The 22089-nt window shown below is 36.4% G+C and overlaps 1 protein-coding gene across 5 annotated transcripts in view; it reads right to left on the bottom strand.

Annotated features, from left to right (window-relative positions):
* CNKSR2 (connector enhancer of kinase suppressor of Ras 2) overlaps positions 1–22089 on the bottom strand; it is a 301612-nt gene that overhangs the window by 62500 nt on the left and 217023 nt on the right. The gene's annotated exons all lie outside the window — the stretch shown is intronic.

Below are 22089 nucleotides of genomic sequence, written 5' to 3'. Positions count from 1 at the left end.
TCAGCACCCTGGTTCCTCAGTTCTAATAACCTTTACTTCCCCACTCCTCAGCTACTCACCCCCATGATCATATGTTTGATATCTCAAGCACACTCCAGCCACTGCATGTAATACATATGGTTTACATAGTCTAATACCCTCATGTCATCACTTAAAAAAACACTTCATTGAGGCATCCAGTTCATTGACCTTACCACCCTCCTGTGCCTGTATTTCTTTCCTCTTTGTTTCCATGGGATACCATTATAATCGTTCCCTTGACCATGCTCTCTGCATCATACTTGCTGAGCTAAACATCCATCCCAGTTAAACCTACCTGTCTGTTCACTCCATGCTAAGTACCTGAACAGCTTGATATGTCTAGAGAAAAACCCACAACTATATTGATTGGTCTAACTTTCAATTAATGACTACACATCACTGGCTCCAGTTAGTCTACTAAGCCATATTGTTCACCGGTATAATAAGATTAATTACATTCATATGATTAGCTAGCTAAAAGGGAACAGAGATAGCATGTGAGCTTTTAATTCACAGATATTCCTTCAAAATGAAAATCAGGTTATAGATTCTTCTTTTTCTTTACACAGATATATATATAAGGGGCAACTGGATTTTGTTTATATAAAATTTGCTGATCTTTTTTCACAATAAATTCATGTTTTGTGATACTTTATTATTTAGAATCATTGCTCATTAAACAACATTCTACTTATATAATAATTTTTGTTCTATATATGATTTATATAAGTCTAATGAACATAGTATTACCAACGAGTATCAGTCCTAAAGATAAGGGTCAGATAATTTGCTGACATACAAAGTTTTCCAGAAATAATCACCCAAGTGTTAAAGCAATATAAATATGTATGTATGTGGTATATGTGTGTGTGTATGTGTGTGTACACATATATCAAACTTTGTAGCACCCATGGTTATAGAAAGTTACAAATTTTGAGAGAAAGCATAAAAGATAAAACCCATTATGCTATGTTGATTTTCTTGAATGCACTTTGCTTCAAAATAATAACTCAAATAATAACTCAGGCTAGTGTGCTTAAGTATAGCTAATTTACAGATAGTTATTTTTCCTAAATGGTTACATGATAAAATTACCGATTGGTTTTTTTTCCCTTTTGTATTTCCGCAAGTAATCATTATAGTTTCACAGCTCATTATTTTGAAAAATGACAAAGATGGAGGTGGTTTGTTTTTAGAAAGCTACATAGATAACAGATAGCTTGAAAGAATTGGGTTATATAATGTACCTTCTATGCTTTTTGCATGCTATTCCTTAGAACCTGAATGTCTACTCTAAAAATCTACATGAAACATATTTTATACTCTCCAGGTTTTCTTTTTAATAAGATTATCTTTTCTTTTCTTATAAATATATTTCCATAAAGATCATGACTGCAGAGTATAATCAGTGCACTGAAAACCTGAAAACTCCTAGACACTAAATACAGATTTATCCATCATTCAAAGAAGCAAAGCCTTAGATGTCTTTTATAGATATTATAAATATTAAAATAAAGTTCTCTTAAGAGAGATTTTATTATTTTTCCAATCGGCTTGACATTTTCTAAAATGAAAAAGTTAATTGTATTATATGCTTTTGGAAGTAATGGGAAAATCTATTAAAACTATACAGTTAGGTCTCTGTACAGAAAAGAGTTAATATAGCAGGCCTGAGGTTGCCATCTTAGAAAGACCTACTTGCAGTATTTGCTCTTGGTTGGCATCTAGGAACTTGGCTGGTAAACAGTTCCCCATACTGATAAGAAGCTCCCCTAAATGATAAGATTTTTTTGCCCACATGGGGCACTAAATACCTACTTGCCTTCTGGGAGTCTGGAATTTTGGTAGTTGCTAGGCAGAGGATGTCTACATGCCCAATTCAATATCTTTGGGTACTGAGTCTCCAACCGGCTTCCCTGGACAGAAACACTGCACACATGTGATTACATTTTAGCTGCTGGGAGGAAAGTATGCTCTGTGTGACCTATCATGGGAGGGAGAGCGCACAGGAAGCCTACACACAGATTTCTCTAGATTCCACAGGTGTCTTTTTTCCTTACTGATCTGTCTGTATGTTCCTGCTGTTTCACTGTAATAAATTCTAGCTGTAAGTTCAACTATATGTTGAGTCCTATGAGTTCTTCTAGCAAATCACTGAACATGTAGGCGGTCTTGGGGACATCCAAAACAGCCTCACATTCAAAAAGATCCCTTACATACTTATATCAGAAACTGTTCATTATTCATAAATAATGGACGTAAATAATCTCCAGAAAGGGTTTTCCTTATGTCATCAGCCACAGTGTTATTAAGCACCCCTGAGGTGCAAATTTATCATCCTGTATTGCCTTTTCTAGTAGAACTGATGGAATTATTCATTGTCAGTGACAGAAATTTAATTGGCACATTTTTTTCCAGTTTTAAGATTATGCAAATTTAGTAAGAGCAAGACATTAAAAACAGGCATATGACCATAATTCATAACACAGCTGATCATATAAGGTGCTACAACAACTAACTGAAAAATGAAAGAGGCCTAGAACCTTTGCATTCATGATAAGTGTATTTCTCATGAGGTAACAATTCATAATATATCTCATTCATGTATATTTCATATTAGCTTCAGATTACCCTTCTTCCAAGTTTATGCTCAAGTAAGTATATTCTTTAGAAGTTCTTTCACAGCAGTCTGTGAGTGGCAAACTCTCCTAGTTTTAATGTTTGAAAATCCTTCCTCTTGAATAATAGCTTGGCTGGGTATAGAATTCTGAGTTGAAAATAATTTCCCTCAGCAATTTGAATATATTACTTTATTTTCTTTTGGCATCTATTTTTTTTTCTCTTAAGCCATCTGTAGTTACACCGTTATTTGCTTGTTTTAATTTGTCTTTAGTTTCTCTGTAGCTTTTAAAATATTTTTCTCTTTATCCCTAATATTCTGCAGTTTCACTATTATGTGTCTGGTTACAATTTATCTAATTCAACTCTATTTGGCATTTTTTGTGTTGTATTGAAAGTGTTATTTAATTCTGAAAATCTCTTCAAATGTTCTTCTTTACTAGGCCCTTTTTTAAACTCTAGACATATGTTGGTACCTCTCAATTTATCTTCCGTGTGTCCTTCTTATTTTGTATACTTTCATATTTCTGTGATGCCTTTTAGGGGAATTAATTTTACTGTCTTCCAATTTCCTAATTCTTTCTCTGATTGTACCTAATCTAAAGTTTATCTTATCTATAGAGTGTTTATTTCATATATTTTACATTTCCAGGATATCTAGTTGGTAGTGGCTCTTTTGAATATGCACTGTTTTAACCTTCCTGTTTTTACTTAAAAATTTATTTTAAGGGTTTTTGTGACTTTCCTGTAATTTGCATTTAGCGAAGAAAATCACCTCATTGTTTAGTTCATTGCCTTTTTAAAAAAAGTATTAATTTTCTCTAGATGCTCTGGAATTTTAGCTTGGGTGGAAGGTTCCTCCTCGGGGGGTGTTTCTTTTTGCACTCATCCCTCTTGTCTAAGCGTTTTGCTGTCTCTGCCTCTATTCCTTGGGACACTAACCAGTCGTTTCAGTGGTGGCAATGGGTTGCAGTTCCATCCATGAAATCAAGTGGGAGAGGCATGGCCTATGGTTCTGAGTATCTGTTTTTGTTACTTGTAGACACCTAGGAATTCAGTTTTATACAAGTAGCTGTATTAACTATATCTTTATTTAACCTCCTTACTCATGAATGAGGAAGCTCTGCTTGCCTTCCCAGTTGGTTACACCTCGTGAGTCAATTTTTAGATTCCTGACATAGCTGAGGTCCATTGGTTCTCTGATACTCATTAGAGAAGACTCTCAGGCATCTCTACCTTTTTCTGGACTCGGTGCCTAAGATATGTGGCTTTAGGTCCCAATTATCACTGAGCATTTTTGTTACTTCTGGTACCTGGAGATTAGATTTCATTGTTGACCATGACCATATCTTTTATTTCACTTTATTGCTATGCGTTTAGGGTAGGGTGTGAGGGTGTGTATGTATGTGACTTTAAAGCACAAGCTTGTAATGCTTATTGATCACCAAAAATGGATTTCTCTTGTTAGCATTTTTGAAGTCCAATTCTCTAAAAACATCCTATTTTCATTATTTCCTAAACCATCATTTATTAAAATCTTTCTAATGCCTTCACTAGCACTTTCTGTTTATTATAGTGAGCATCTGGGTGAAAGTTCTTTGAACTTTCTAAGAATGCTCTATAAATTCTGATCTTTAGCAACTTAAGAATTCATATTACTAGCCAGGACTTCTTGACTGAGCTAAAGCCTGCCTACTGAGTGGATTTAATATGTACAAAACTGAGCTCATGATGTCTATCACTTGTCAGCCAAATCTGCTTCTCTCCTACTCTTCTATATCTTATTAAATAGTAATTACATTTTTTTCCTCCCTAGTGGCTCAGGTACAAAACCTTGGAGTCAACTTTAACTCTTTTCCTTCTCTTATACCCCATAGCCAATCCATCAGCAAGTTTTACCAGCTTTGTTTTCACAATGAATGTATTTATAATACGACTTTTTCTCACTAGCTCTATTATTACCACCCTGGTCTAAGCCACCACAATCTCTCACCTGGATAACTGAAATACCCCCTCACAGTTCTCCCTGCTTCTGTTCTTACCCCCTCTTTCCCCCTCTAATATATATATACACACACACACATATATGTGTATATATATTATAATATATATAATAATAAATATATATTATAACATATATATTATAATATTAAATATATATTATAATAAATATATATTATAATAAATATATATATATATATATTTATCTTGAGACAAGGTCTTGTGTCACCCAGGCGGGAGTGCAGCGGCGTGATCTTGGCTCACTGCAACCTCTGCCTTCCAGGCTCAAGTGATCCTCCCACCTTGGCCTTCTGAGTAGCTGGGACTACAGGTGCACACCACCATGCCCAGCTAATTTTTTGTATTTTTAGTAGAGATGGGGTTTCGCCATGTTGCCCAGGCTGGTCTCAAACTCCTGGGCTCAAGTAATCTGCTTGCCTCAGCCTCCCATAGTGCTGGGATTACAGGTGTGAGCCACTGAGCCTGGCCGCCTCTAATTTTTAGCACAAGAGCCAGAGTGATCTGGTTAAAATATGATTTAAATCATGCCATTCCTATATGCAAAACTCTTCAATGGTTTCTCATGTCACTCTGAATAAATCCCTATATCCTTTCAAAGATTTGAAGGCCCTACATGATCAGGTCCCCTGTTATCTTTGCCTACTGCTCTCCCCTCGCTAATTTTGTTCCAGCTACCTTTGCTGTTCCTAGATTATGCCAAGTATAGTCCCATCTAAAGACTTTCACCCTTGCAGTTTCTTCTGTCTGAAATGTTTTTTGCCCAGATATTGTCGTGGCTCACTCCCTTAACTCCTTCAGGTCATTACACAAAGGCTTTCTTTGTAGTAAATTCTTCCCAAGCTTCCCTATCCCAAATTGTTATCCCAGTTGCCCTCAATACTTTCTGTTCTTTTTCCCAACTTTGTTTCCCCTCTGAGCATTTAGTATTATCTTAAGTACTTACACTTCTTGTTTAACACCTGGACTTCCTCCAAATATAAACTCCATTAAAAAAGGGCAATTCTGCCTGTTTTATGTATTGCTTTGTCCTCTGCCTAGAATAAGACTTAGCACAGTAGGCACTCAATAAATACTGGTTATGTGAATGGATGTTGAACAAACCATCAGCAAAGAATACAGGTTGTAATCTTAATTAGCTGATTGTTGTAACTTGAAGAGGTCTATGAATCCATGTATAATACATTATTGAAAATTCTGTTCTTTAATAGGCCATTCCTTTTGGTAGATAAGAAAAATTTCCTTTTATCTAATCTCGTTTAGTACTACTTGCACTGAGATTGTCTTAGTGCACTTAACAGTTTAAATTTAAATTCACAATATGCCTGGCAAAAGTACATTAAATCTGTGTCAAAAGATATTTATGCTAATAATTATATGAATTATGAATGAATGTGTTGAAATCATAATTCTTTCCATAAAAATAGAATGTGCTAAAATAAAAGGCCATTATGAAAGTATTTTTGATCTTCTTAACCATGGCGATGCACGCAACAGTATTCTGTTTGGCTATGAAAGATCCCTTTTTCAGACATTTGCCTGAAAAGACCATTTGTCTTTCATTCTGTCCACAGATGTTCTGTTCAAACTTCATTCCCCACTCTTTTGGATGGAGAAGTGTTGGGGGAGGGTAATTTGGGTCATTCTTATTCTCAAATTATCAGAAGGACTTATTTTAATTGTGAAAAAAATCAGTTTCTGTGTTACATTTTGAAAGCTCAGCTACTATTAAATTCTTCTCAAGTTGCAAATTGACACACTTATGAAAAAATTTGCAATCAAAGTATTCTCTTGTTGCAATAATAGCAATTTCCTCTTACTGTAATTTTCTGCAAAGTTCCAAGATTTCTTCAGTGACTAGTCAAACCAATAGCTTCTTTCTTATACATAAGAAAAGAAGGTGCTTAACAATTTGAAACACTTGGGATAGATGATAGCTGCTTCCACATATTTTTTTTAATAAACAAGTAAAACTCTTCGATATTTTAAATATTTTACAAAAAATGTTTTCTCTTAACTTTCTAATTATTGTATGTAGGAAGAAAAAAGTAAATATATGGAAGTGGGGTAAGATGACAATAGAACTAAATATTAAGTCAAAAAATTTCCACTTATAAGAAATAACAGCATAGAACTTAAGTCTGCTGTTGTTGGCGGCCTTCCTCATTCTGGTGCATGAAAGAAAAACTTGGAGTCAATCAGGGTGAAGGATGTGGCACTGCACACACCGTAGGTCTTTCATTAGAGTGGGATGAGGTAGCTCTGGATTCTGTCAGTCAGGTCGACCTGATTTTTTTTTTTTTAACTTTTATTTTAGGATCGGGGTACATGTATAACTGAAAATGGCTCCACACTTACTCAAAAATAAGCATGCTTTATAAATATAAACCAGTAAATTAGCAGTCAAATAAGAACAAAAAAACAGTAATTGGGAAGAATCTAGAGAAGGTCAGTCAAACTACTTAGGCTGGGCAGAGTCAATGTTCCATCAAAAAGAATGTCGTATGTATCCGATTCTAAAGGAAAGATGTGACTGACTCTTATGCAGGATCCCATAAGGTGAGTCTTCCTGTTCCTATACAGTGGTAAGGTAGGAAGAATGGAAGTGATTACTTGGAAAATATTCAGGAAGGCTAACACGAATCAACACCCTTGGAAATAAGAACTGCCATCCTTAGCTCAAAATAATCATCATTTACTGAGGGATTATGATGTGTCAGGCACAATATTAAGCATTTATAAGTGCTTACAAGTGATATAATTGATCCATTTAAATCCTTATAATACATCTGTAAAGTGGTTATCATTAACCCCATTTTAAGGAGAGGAAACTGAGACCCAGAATGCATAAATAAGATGCTCAGGATCATACAGGTAGGGGTAGAGTCAAAATTAAAAGCCAGGTCTGTCAACCCCAAAACCTATACTCCTACTACATGCATTACTGCCTCCCAAGTAAGTATTATGTAGTCATAGTAACAGTTAGAGAGAAAAAGTGCTTCTGGCACTAAGACATCCATTTATGAAAACCTCTCATGACAGGTGATGCAAGTACATTGCTATGTGAAAAGAAAGGATTCTCCAAAACAGAAAGATACCAGTGAGAAAAACACTTTTATATCAACGGAGATAATTCAAACCAATAGCATCTCATCAATCTCTAATTTTCATGCTTTGTCAATTTTATTTTAATTAGCAAGTTATATTGCTCTGTGGGTACACAAGTTTCTCGGCAACAACTTATAATAATATGCGCATGAAAGGAAGGCTCATGTTAACATCTTAATTTTTCAAGTGAGACAGAAATTAAGGTACAATAATATTATAAGGCCCAGCCTAAGTAGACGGAGATGGGACTGCAATCACATTTCAATACAAGCCTATTAACAGAACTCAGTTCAATTAGAAAACCCTGTGCCAATACTGATGAGAAAATCATGGATCCAGCCTGCCTTTTGACTAATTCTTTACTTTCTTGAGCTGATTCATTGTGTTATGCCATTTTCCACCCAATACACTCCTCAATACTATGCAATGCTTTGAGATTACTTGGCTCACTTTCTGAAGGAATGGTTTTTACCTACTACATTAGTTCTATGAAGGCAAAAACCATTTGTTTAGGTCACCACTCTATACTCAGCTCCTAGCACAGGATGTGACATACAATTATCTGTTGAAGGCATGAATTGAATAGTTACTCACCACCTATGTGTGGGACACTGAGGTACGGGCTATGAGTTATGGCTTCTCATATGCAACCTGTCAGCACATCCTGTCCAGTTACCTTCAAAACATATCCAGAGTCCAACCCCTTTTCACCACTTCCACTTTAACACCCAAGGTTAAGTCACTCTCATCTCTCACTTGAATTGACCAGATCCTATCTTGTCTCCCTGTTTTCACACTTACCCTTGGCCCCTTCAGTCTATTTTCAATAAATCAGTTGGAGTGATACACTTAGAATGCTTATTTTTCAGCAAGAAAGGAACACACATTACCAATGCAGCAACACCGTGGTAGGAATCAGGAGACCTGACTTCTAGTTCATATTTCAGTCTATATTCCAGCTCTATGACTTTGATCAAGCTACTGAACTACTCTTGACCTCTATTTCCTCAACTGCAAAATCAGGGATTTGGACCACATGTTGTTAGTATGCCTCATAGAACAATAACTTTCCATGATCATAATTTTTTTTTTTTTTTTTTTTTTTTTTTGAGACGGAGTCTTGCTCTGTCACCCAGGCTGGAGTGCTGTGGCCGGGTCTCAGCTCACTGCAAGCTCCGCCTCCCGGGTTCCCGCCATTCTCCTGCCTCAGCCTCCCGAGTAGCTGGGACTACAGGCGCCCGCCACCTCGCCCGGCTAGTTTTTTGTATGTGTTTAGTAGAGACAGGGTTTCACCGTGTTAGCCAGGATGGTCTCGATCTCCTGACCTCGTGATCCGCCCGTCTCGGCCTCCCAAAGTGCTGGGATTACAGGCTTGAGCCACCGCGCCCGGCCTGAGCCACCGCGCCCGGCCTGAGCCACCGCGCCCAGCATAATTTAAAAATGAATGGAAAACCAGTTAATGATCACCAATGGAGACCTAATTATTGATGTTTTAGGAAATATTATATGTATACCTGTAATCAGTGTTAGTCTTAACACTGAATGCTAGATTATTCATTGAAAATCACTTAGTTTATGTTTGAATTCCACCATGTATGGAAATAACTTATCACCAGCCATATTAGATACAGCTATTTTGGGGTGCCTGATTGATGTGTACAATTAACATAGATTTGCACTTGAGACAGAGGCAGAAAGTTCTAACAGGTGAAAAGCAGAACTAGGGCAGCTCCTACTGCTGACACTTCTGTTTGACAGAAACTGTTGAAATCTAGGTGTCAGAGAAATAAGAGTAGGCTTGCCTGTCTTTTGTGACAAAGAAATGTTTATAACCAGAAAAAATGGAGAGGACCAGATTTGCTACCTGCAGGCTAATGAATGACAAGGAAATAAACTATATGTAAAATAAATAGACAAATAAATAATATAGAAAGAATCACCTCTAATAGAGATGCATGAAACCCAAGAATCTCAAATGAAGTCACAGTTACGGTATGATTGATGATTCTGTCAGCAATGATGTGACTGAATCATATTTACTGAAAAACTTTTCTGGTGTGGACTTAATGGTTTTGTTTGTAAAAGAATCTGAAATCAAACAGTTTTTTCTGATTACTTTAACTTTATTTTTAGGTTGATTTCTCTGATACAACATACATATTTTCTCATTATGAAAGTCTGTGTCAGTATAATTTGTTCCAAGAATGCTAGCTTTTATCTAAATATCTTTATCATATTAATACTACATTTGTCAAAGTCTTATTCTGAGATTTTTGTGCTTATATAATAGACAAGCTCTCCAACACAACTACTTCAAATGTTTCCACATCTTGTAGTTTTAATAGTTTTCTTGATTTAGAGACTTTTTTCATAACAAATATTTTTCAAAGACTACTGTATAAAAATAGAAGTTTAAAAAGTTTTCAAAAGTCACTATATGCAATTTATTTTATAATAAAATAATTGAGATATATAATTCAGACTGTTCCTTTTAATACTGAACTATATAGTAAAACATGATTTTAAGACTAAAAAAAGGAAAATTGGTTTTATCTAACAGAAAGGGAAAAAGAACTTGATGGGGAGATATTTTAACTTCTGCGCTTGTAGCAGGAATCAAATCATCATTATGCTGTCAATTTAGATGGCATTTTTCATAGTCCTCTCTGCAGTGCTACACTTGTCTTGTAAATGAGAAAACCGAGTAGGAGAAAGAAAGCAACTTATGCAATCTCAGATATAAAAAAAATAAATTTCTGGAGGGCTTGATGTTTGCTGCCACTTCCTCAGAACTGGTTACCTCAAATGCACCTAGATTACATTTTGCTTGTTCTCAGCCCACTGGTGAGGACATTTTGGTAGTATTGTTGTTGGAGGAAAAGTATACTATTTGTGCACTATCATAGTGCCAGACAATGAATCAGATCTTTACATATACTGTCACCACACAGAGCCAAAGCTTTTACCCAATTATAAAAATATATATGATGGAAGGTACAAAGAATAGAAAATACAATATCAAAAAACATTCTATAGCAAATAAAGAAGTGTATTTCATATGGCTGTTTCTTGTAATAACCATATGATAAAAATTGAGGACATTATTTTAAAATGCGACTAAGTGAAGAAGATTCAACATTTGGCTAAGATGTATTTCTCAATATATGCTTTGGTAAATTAAACAAGTAGGCTGTGGAGATGATACTCTCATAGAGGTAGGCTACACTCTTGAATCCACTCTAGATTTATGATAATTTATTATTTTAATTTTACCACTGAACCTCATACATACAATCAGTAGAGAAATTTTCAAAGCAGGTTTTACACAGTAAACACTGATAATGGCCACAGAGAAGGAAACCTCAGTTTGGTAGTTTCCTATTGCATCAATTTAGCTAAGCTGGAAGGAACTATGTGTTTTAGAATTCTTTTGTCTATATGGTTCTAGTTTAGGGTTGGCCACTACATAAATTTGTGTCAGTTTTGGAGAATACAAGCAAAGCAGCAGCCCTTATGCTCCGAAGGTCAGGGCAAGGTGTCAGTCACTGCTGCAGCTGATACACATTGTTTTACTTTTCTGTTGGCTTGCCTTACTGGTGTGAGTGCAATAGCCAGGTCTACAATTCCTTCAGCTCCAATCGGATCTCCTCTTTAAGCACCTGAGTATTGGACCATGAACCTGTGAATCTCCATGGAGAAGGGTACCAGCTTCTTGTTGAAGGTGGAGGAAATGCTCTGGTTTGTGCTCATGGGTTCTAGTTTGTCTTGTTCTTCCTCACTTCATGTGCAGATTTTCTTCCCAACCACTGGCTCTGCTGAGGCATCTTTGCCAGCTCCTTAACTGAATAAGATCTAGCCCTTTATTCCATGCCACTTAGAGATTCTAGTTCCCTGACTGAACTTCAACGGATATACTCATTAATGCCCAAAAAGAAATGCATTCTATTTTAGTCCTAGAAGGCTTTCTGATTTGCTCATCAGGAGATAAATTCCCTTACATGCAGATTAACTAATTTTCTTTCTATATGAAGTTAAGAATAGTTACTATGTGCTCAGCACAGTGGAAAGAATTTTATATACAATGTATGATTTAATTCTGAAAAAAAAAAACCCAGGTAAGTAGTCTTATTCCCTTTTTGCCTACGAGAAACTGAGGTTCAGAAATGTGCCTAAGTTCTTATAGCTGATTTAAATAAATAGCTGACTTAAATATACAGTTCACATTTTATAACTACAATAATATCCTTGGGCATCTGAATTTTAAAAAAGGCAATTCTCTTCTTAATGCTGAACTCTTATCTGGAGACTATCAGACACAAGAACCATTATGTCTTAGGACCACTCCAGATTTATGAAAATAAAATAAACCATGGGAAGACAACTTATTCTCCTGTTTACTATGGCAGGAAAGTTTACACTAATTTACCTAAAATCAGTCACATATAAAGAACATGGGTTTGAAACACTGATCTATTTCTCAGCATTTCAGGTTGTTCTGGATTGAAGTCTATTAGGATCCTGTTCCTAAATTACCCTGATATTTGTAGAGATGTTAAGAGACAGATTTAGCAATATCATTTAGAACTGAGACTCTAGGTTGAGCTTATGCACTTTGGCCCATTGCCAAATGCTGTCAGAGTCAAAACCAGTGAAAAATCCATAATGGCTGCGAACAATTTAACATAGTTCTTAGAAAATTTATCTTTAAAAAACTAGAATCTAACAGTAACAAATTATTGTACCTTAATGTCATTTATTAAGAGGAAACTTCGGATAATTTTAGTATATACAGAAAATCATTATATCCATAGTTTTGTGGAAGCTGAGAGTGCTGAAACCATCAAGGGGGTAATATTAATAAGTTGTGGGAATTAAGTGAAGAAGATAATTTGGTACAGGTTATGACCTTCAATCAGAATAGGCTTTAAAGAATTCTAGGGGTAAGATAATTCTACTTGTAGTTTTATTAAATTTGAGATGTTTGATTAAATGAGTTATGGTGGCAAGGTAATATGAGTAGGGTGATTATGGGAGCAAAAAAAAGCCAATTGCCTACAAAATTTGAGGACGTTTTCCGAGGCTGTAAAGCTAGGAGAAAAACATCTACAACATAAAAGGGAATGGGGCTTCTTTATGCTCTCTGATCAAAGCAACTAAAAAGGCAGGTATGTCCCCAAATAGTTTTTAATTACTGAACTTACCAACCAAGCCAAGAGTCTGTTATTGGAATTTATGTATCTTTTCCCTAAAGGCAAAAAAGGAATTAAAAATAAGACTTAAATTTAGTAATTGTATAATTCAATTCTTCTGCATCATGTTTTACATGGTGCCTCACTAATTAAGCCAAATTTAGTGTTTTGCTTCCTGGCAGTCATTTTCTATCCAGGAACTAGCAGACTGAGACCCACATTTGTTCAAATGTGAAGCTGAAAGGGCTGGCTTCAGTTTATCAGTAATCTGTTTTATACAGGGAGCAAAAATCTTTCTCAAGAGTGAGGACATATTTGTGAATCTTTTTGTTTGTTTAATGTTCAAATTTTAAAACTTAAAAATTGAGGAAATAAAAATTTCTAAACATTTAAACAACATTTTCAAAATTAGTAAAATTGATGAATTTAATCAGTATCTTAGGAATTCCATTAAGTTACAAGTCTTGTACATCAAATCTCTCATAGGCTTCCAACACTTTAAAAGCAGCACAGAACATAACAATGAAAGCAAAATTGGTTATTCCCACACTCAATCAATACAAAAATATTAGTACTGTGGTTTTGCTTCTTTTGTTTTAAAGTATTTCTGTATTGATATTTTGGAAATTTTAATAGTTAATTAAATTTCTTTAATAGTTACGTAACTATTCAGATATATTTCATTTTGGGCGAGTTTTGGCAGTTTGTATGTTTTGAGGAATTGGTCCATTTCATCTGAACTGATAAACTTACACGCACAGAGTTGTATTTCTTTAGTATTCTTTTAATGTCTATGAGGGTTGTAGTGATATTGCCTCTTTTATTCTTGATGTTGGTCATTTGAGTCTTCTCTCCTTTTTCCCTTTATCAGTCTTGCTAGATGTTCATCAATTTTTTAAATTAAAAAGCTCCATAGCTTTTGGTTTGATTTTACCTATTGTTTCTCTGTTTTCAACTTCATTGAATTCTGTTATCTTTATTAAATCTTCCTTCTACTTTTTTTTTTGTTCTTTTTCTAATTTCTTGAGGTAGGGGCTGAGATTATTGACATCTTTCTTCTTTTCTCATATAAGCATTTAGTGCTATAAATTTCCTCTAAGCATATGTTTTTATTTTCACTCAGTTTCATTTTCCTTTATACTTCCTTTAATCTATGGATTATTTAGAAGTATGTTCTTTAATTTCCAAGTGGCTGGAGATTTACTTGTTATCTTTTTGTTATTGATGTCTAGTTTGATTTCATTATAATCAGGGAACATATTTTGTATTATTTCAAGTTCTTTTAAAGTTAAGGTTTGTTTTTTGACTCAAGATCTTTTCTATTCTGATGAGTATCTCATGCACGTCTGAAAATAATGTGTATTCCGCTGTTGTTGGGTGTCAGAAACTGCTGGTGGATAGTCATTCAGTACTTCTGTACCCTTGCTGGTGTTTTGTTTAGTGGCTCTATGAATTACTGAGAGATGGATGTTGAAGACCCCAACCTTAATTGTAAATCTTTCAATCTATCCTTTCAGTTCTGGGAGATTTTGCTTCTACTGTTTGAATCTCTGTTATATGGTGCATATATGTTTAAGATTGTCATGTCTTTTTAGTGAATTGAACCTCTTTATGCCTGTTGTGGTGGAGGAAGAGAAGCATGACTTTTTTCATGGTTTCTGCCTTGAGAAAAGGCAGGTATTGTTAAAGTATTTCTGTCATGTTGGGCTAAAGAGAGTCCATTGGCTAAAGAGAGAAGGCTTTTTGAGGGGCTGTATTTTGTCTGTGCCTACTGATGTTTTCAGGTTGCAGGCTTTTATAGCACCCAGGCCAGGTATACAGGAGGCAAGTAAAAAAGCCTGGGAATTCACAGCACTTCCTTGGGTCTAGAGGTCCCTAGCCTGTCTGCCTTCTTTTTTTTTTTTCACCTTTCAGAGTCTTCTGGTAGATGAGTTAATGTACTTTCTCCAGGTAATTTTTGGTTGTGAGTAGCAAGAAAAATAAAATAAAATGTTTGTACTCCATCTTATCTGGGACTGAAAGTTTGTATTTGTGAATCTTTAAACCTTCAAAGAGTAATTCTACTATTAAATCCTCTAGTCTGGCCAGTTCTAAGTATACCAGTTTGTGGTGAATGAGAATATGGGGGTATGGGAGGAGCACTAATAGTTGATTTAAAAAAAAAAAAAAAAAAAACAATAAACCTTCCTAAATATGAAAGCAAAAAGAACCAATTATATAAATAAGTCAGAAGTACAAGTGAACTAATTTTATGTGGACTAGCTTTCACCAAAACTGTTTCATATTTATAACCAAGTAAAGCCAATATTTTTTTTTCTTCTTCTGTTAACTACATATCTGTATCTAGGCAGTGGGTTTCCACATTTTTTGACTGTGGTTCCCTGAGACAGGCCAACAGATCCCTTGGGTCTATCTCTTTATCTCTACTTTTCAATGGAAAAAGTAACTAGGTATACCAATAGACTATTAATCTATAAGTACTGTTGGATATGCATGATTCACAGTATCATTCTTGAAAAATTATAGGTAAATATGAATCACTACATACTAGAGGGTAAAGCAAGCAACCTAAAACAAACTAAAATTGATAGTGATGAAGTCTAATGATAACTTATAATGAAAATAAACAGCAGCTAAAAACTATAGGTTACTTTTTAAAAAATCTCAATGATGTATCAATATAGCATTCTTCCTGAAAACCACAGAAAACTGTGCAATATGAACATGACTGCATTGTCAGGGCTACATGGGAACCAGACTGATATGGTTTGGCTGTGTCCCCACCCAAATCTCATCTTGAATTGTACCCCACATGTGATGGGAGGGACCCAGTGGGAAGTAATTGAAGCATGGGGGCAGTTATCTCCATGATGTTCTCATGATAGTGAGTTCTCATGAGATTTGATGGTTTTATAAGGGGCTTTCCCCTCCCCTTCACTCTTGGCCGTCACCATGTGAAGAAAGACATATTTGCTTCTCCTTCTGCCATGATTGTAAGTTTCCTGGGGCCTCCCCAGCCCTGTGGAACTGTGAGTCAATTAAATCTCTTTCCTTTATAATTACTGAGTCTTGGGTATGTCTTTATTAGCAGTGTGAGAACGAACTAATACAGTCAATTGGTACCAGTAGAGTGGGGTGCTGATATAAAGATACCCAAAAATGTGGAAGTGACTTTGGAACTGGGTCACAGGCAGAGGTTGGAACAGTTTAGAAGACTCGGAAGAAGATAAGAAAATATGGGAAAGTTTGGAACTTCCTAGACACTTGTTGAATGGCTTTGACCAAAATGCTGATAGTGATATGTACAATGAAGTCCAGGCTGAGGTGGTCTCAGATGAAGATGAGAAACTTGTGGGGAACTGGAGCAAAGGTGACTCTTGCTGTGCTTTAGCAAAGAGACTGGTGGCATTTTTCCCCTGCCCTAGAGATCTGTGGAGCTTTGAACTTGAAAGAGATGATTTAGGGTATCTGGTGGAAAAAATTTCTAAGAGCAAGGTGTTCAAGAGGAAGCAGACGATAAAAGTTTGGAAAAGTTACAGCCTGACAGTGCAATAGAAAAGAAAAACCCATTTTCTGGGGAGAAATTCAAGCCTGCTGCAGAAATTTGCATGAGTCACAAGGAGCCGAATGTTAATCACCAAAACAATGGGGAAAATGTCTCCAGGCGATGTCAGAGACCTTCATGGCAGCCCCTCATGTCACAGGCTGGGAGGCTTAGGAGGAAAAAATGGTTTTGTGGGCCAGGCTCAGGATCCCTCTGCTGTGTGCAGCCTAGGGACTTGGTGCCCTGCATCTCAGCCACTCTAGCCATGGCTAAAAGGGACCAAGGTATAGCTTGGGCTGTGGCTTCAGAGGGTGCAAGCCCCAAGCCTTGGTAGCTTCCATGTGGTGTTGAGCCTGCATGTGCACAGAAGTCAAGAATTGAGGTTTGGGAACCTCTGCCTGTATTTCAGAGGATGTATGGAAATGCTTGGGTGTCTAGGCAGAAGTTTGCTGCAGGGGTGGAGCCCTCATTGAGAACCTCTGCTAGGACAGTGCAGAAGGGAAATGTGGGTTCAGAGCCCCCACACAGTCTCCACTGGGGCACTGCCTAGTAGAGCTATGAGAAGAGGGCCACCATTCTTCAGACCCCAGAATGGCAGATCTACCAACAGCTTGCACTGTGCTCCTGGAAAAGCTGCAAGCACTCAATGCCAGTCCATGAAAGCAGTCAGGAGGGGGGCTGTACCCTGCAAAGCCACAGGGGCAGAGTTGCCCAATGCTGTGGGACCCCACCTCTTGCATCAGTGTGACCTGGATGTGAGACATGGAGTCAAAGGAGATCATTTTGGAGCTTTAAGATTTGACTGCTCTGCTGGATTTTGGACTTGCATGTGGCCTGTAGCCCCTTCGTTCTGGCCAATTTCTCCCATTTGGAATAGGTGTATTTACCTAATGCCTGTGCCCCCATTTTATCTAGGCAGTAACTAACTTGCTTTTGATTCTACAGGGTCCTAGGCAGAAGGGACTTGCCTTGTCTCAGATAAGACTTTGGACTTGGACTTTTGAGTTAATGCTGGAATGAGTTAAGACTTTGGGGGACTGTTGGGAAGTTATCATTCTGTTTTGAAATGTGAGGACATGAAATTTAGGAGGGGCTGAGGGTGTAATGATATGGTTTGGCTGTGTTCCCACCCAAATCTCATCTTGAATTATAGTTCCCACAATCCCCATGTATTATAGGAGGGTCCCAGTAGGAGGTAATTGAATCATGGGAGTGGTTACCTCCGTGCTGTTCTCATGATAGTGATTTATCACGAGAGCTGATGGCTGTATAAGGGGCTTCCCGTCTCCCACTTTGCTCTGCACTTTTCCTTGCTGTTGCCATGTGAAGAAGGATGTGTTTGCTTCCTCTTCTGCCATGATTGTAAGTTTCCTGAGGCCTCCCCAGCCCTGTGGAACTGTGAGTCAATTAAACCTCTTTCCTTTATAAATTACCCAGTCTTGGGTATGTCCTTATAGCAGTGTAAGAATGAATTAAAACACAGGCATACTGAAAAAATACTAAATTAGAAGATTCAATAAATTCTATGAATATATTATTTTATGATTATTCCATTTGTAACCTTTTAAACTCATTTAGTAGGTTACTAGTAAGCAATATCTAGTCACAAGTGAAAATGGAAGTCTGTGATGTGTTATTTGCCCATAAGAATCAAAGAAAGGACTGTCACTTCTGGGTCAGACCTCAGTCATCAGAGCCATTTGCCAAGGATGGCCTGTATTTTGGGAATCACTGCTGTAGGGAAGCAGACCACTGGGAAACACTTTTCATAGTGCAGACTGTTCCCATGTAGGGCTTTGCAAATGCTATTATGAAACATTTTAGAAATAATAAAGTCATCCATAGGAATCAGAGAATATACAAATGAATATGATAATATTTAGTGTACTGTTATACTCCACCATGTCTAAATGTACCTTGATTGGGAGAAACATCATGTCATTCTGTACTACAGCTGTCTTCTGGGTGAATAAAGTCAAAACGGAGAGAATTGGTTGTTATAAACAAGTGTTGGCTTAGAGGTGGCTTCTTTGCCACTAAAATAACTGATCTCTTCTTTTAATTACTTTTATCCTGAAAGAATGCAGCTAAGTCAGGCAGCCATTAGACAAACCAACCTTTATAACTTCAGGTAAATTTAATTATGAATCTTTATATGTTAATAATATAACAGATTTTCCATTATTGTGATAATAATAGCTCTGTCTTCCCTAATAGATGATATAATCCTTATGAGCAGAAATGGCTTTAGTCACAGAAAGGTGTGAATTTTGGAGTCAGGCTGCTTGGACTCATTTCTAAACTCTGCTATTTTCTAGCTCTTTAAGGTAAGCTCTGTGTTCCAGTTCCTTTCAGTTCTGCAGAATAGAAATAATGATATCAACCTCATAGGATCATTTTGAAGATTCTAAGAGATACTGTATTTAAGTTGTTAGCATAGGAGCTTAGTAAGTAATCAGTAAATGTTAGCTATTAGTAATATTAGCAGTGGAAATATTATAGGGATATCTCCTTTTACTGTGTTTCAATTTATTCTTTGAAGATTGCAATTGTTACCAATGGAAGGTTCTGGCAATCTTGTGCTGAATGAGTCTATTGGTACAATTTTTCCAATAGCCTGTGCTCATTTCATGTCTCTGTATCATATTTTGGTAATTCTCACAATATTTAAAATTTTTTCATTATTATTATATCTGTTATGGTGATCTGTGATCAGTGATCACTGATGTTACTACTGTAATTATTTTGGGATACCATGAACAACAGTACACTAAATAACACATTTTCAATATAGATGAAACAGCCTTATAGTGGAAGATGATGCTATCTAGGACTTTCATAGCTAGAGAGGAGAAGTCAATGCCTTGCTTCAAAGCTTCGAAAGACAGGCTGACACAGAAGAAAACAGAAGAAAGTTTAAGTGGTCTGGATAGAAGATCAAAACCAGCTACAACATTCCCTTACACCACAGCCTAATCCAGGGCAAGGCCCTAACTCTCTTCAATTCTATGAAGGCTGAGAGAGGTAAGGAAGCTGCAGAAGCAAAGTTGGAAGCTAGCAGAGGTTGGTTCATGAGGATTAAAGAAAGAAGCCATGTAAGACAATAGACTTAAAAAATGTTGTGTCTGTTTTTACTGTTCTACCAATGGGCTGTTCTCCCATCCCTTTTCCTCTCCTCAGGCTTCTCTATTCCCTGAGAAACAACAGCATTAAAATTAGGCCAATTAATTAACCCTACAATGGCCTCTAAGTGTTCAAGTGAAAGGAAGAGTCACATATCTCTCACTTTAAATCAATGCTAGAAATGATTAAGCTTAGTGAGGAAGGCATGTCAAAAGCCAAGATACACCGAAAGCAAGGCCTCTAATACAAAAATGATAGGAAAATGAAACAGCCTTATTGCTGATACGGAGAAAGTTTGAGTGGTCTGGATAGAAGATCAAACCAGCCATACCATTCCCTTAAACCAAAGCCTAATCCAGAGCAAGGCCCTAACTCTCTTCAATTCTATGAAGGATCAGAGAGGTAAGGAAGCTACAGAAGAAAAGTTGGAAGCTAGCAGAGGCTAGTTTATGAGGTTTAAGAAAAGAAGCCATCTCCATAACAAAAAAGTGCAAGGTGAAGTTAAAAGTGGTGATGGAGAAGCTGCAGCAAGTTATCCAGAAGATCTAGCTAAGACCATTGATGAAGATGGCTACACTAAACAACAGAATTTTCAATACAGATGAAACACCTTACAGTGGAAGAAGATGCCATCTAGGACTTTCATAGCTTGAGAGAAGTCAATGCTTAGATTCAAACCATAAAACAGGCTGACTCTCTTGTTAGGGGCTAACGGAGCTGATGACTTTAACTTGAAGCCAATGCTCATTTACCATTCTGAAAATCCTAGGGCCCTTGAGAATGATGCTAAATTAACTCTGCCTGTACTTCATAAATAAAGCCTGGAAAACAGCACATCTATTTATAGCATGGTTTTCTGAATATTTTAAGCCTATAATTGGAACCTACTGCTCAGAAAAAAAGATTCCTTTCAAAATATTACTGCTCATTGACAATGTACCTGGTCAACCAAGAGCTCTGTTGGAGATGTACAAGGTTAATGTTGTTTTCATGTTTGCTAATATACCAGCCATTCAGCTGCCCATGGATCATGGAGTAATTTCAAATTTCAAGTCTTATTATTTAAGAAATACATTTTGTGAGGCTATAGCTGCCATAGATAGTGATTCCTCTGATGGATCTGGGCAAGTGAAAACCTTGTCGAAAGAATTCACTATTCTAGATTCCATTAAGAACATCTGTGATTCACGGGACGAGGTCAAAATATCAAGATTAACAAGAATTTAGAAGAAATTGGATCCAACCCTCCTGGTTGACTTTGAGGGGTTCAAAACTTTAGTGGAGGAAGTCACTGCAGATGTTGTGGAAATAACAAGAGAACTAGAATTGGAAGTACAGCCTGACCCCAATTTTGAATGAAGTTCTACTGTGGGTATAATGCTGTTAAACAGCATCTCATGCTGCTAATAAATCTTTTGTGAAAGGAAGAGTAAATTGATAGAGCAAACTTTGTCATTTTGTTTTAAGAAATTGTCATAACCACCCCAACTTTCAGCTACCACCACCCTGATTAGTCAGCAGACATCAACATTGAGGCAAAACCCTCCACCAGCAAAAACAAAAAACAAAAAACCACACACGCACAATAATAATAACTTGCCGAAGGCTCACGTAATCATTAGCATATTTTAGCAATATTTTCTAATTAAGTTATGTACATTGTTTTTTAGACATAATGCTCTTGTGCACTTAGCAGACTACAGTATAGCATAAACATAACTATTATATGCACTGGGAACCTAAAAAATCTTGTGTGACTTGGTTTATTGTAATATTCACTTTATTGTGGTTGTCTGGAACTGAACATGCATTATCTCTGAGATATGCCTGTATTAGTTTTTGTATATAACACTGCACTTAGACTGGGATTTACACATGGCTGCCACTACTACAACTATTGTTAGGTTTCTGTTAAATTATGCTATTTTTTGAGGGGCAATATAGTATGCTAAGAGCCAGACTGCAAATGTTCAAATCCTAGCTCTACCACATAACTACCTAATTAATCCATGTGCCTCAGCTTTCTAGTCTGTAAAATGAGGATAACACCAGCAACTGAGCTTCCTCACAGCATTATGAGATTTAAATAAGATAGTATTTGTAATTAGAATAGTATTTTCATAATATTTACTTGCTAAATTTTAAAAAATAAAAATGTTTTTTAACAGTTCTACCCCCTCTTCCCTCCATCAAAAAGAGCCACAAAACCTCACAAATTGGCCAGAGTGGCTGAAAGTACTTATCAGACATAAAACAATTGAATGTTTGCCATTATATCCTAAAAAAACAAAGACAGGCCACCCAAATGTTTGAATGTCATGAAAGGAATTATCCAGATTTTTGAACACATACTAAAAGTCTGTTTTTAATCATCCAAAATTACATCAATATTCAGTTTATGAAAGTATACCTACATACTGCTGGAATCTATAATCCAATTTTACTTGTTCTGGCATCTCAGGCATG

Source organism: Theropithecus gelada, chromosome X, assembly GCF_003255815.1.
Source record: "Theropithecus gelada isolate Dixy chromosome X, Tgel_1.0, whole genome shotgun sequence".
NCBI lineage: Eukaryota > Metazoa > Chordata > Mammalia > Primates > Cercopithecidae > Theropithecus > Theropithecus gelada.
This window is presented reverse-complemented; position numbering and strand designations above follow the sequence as displayed.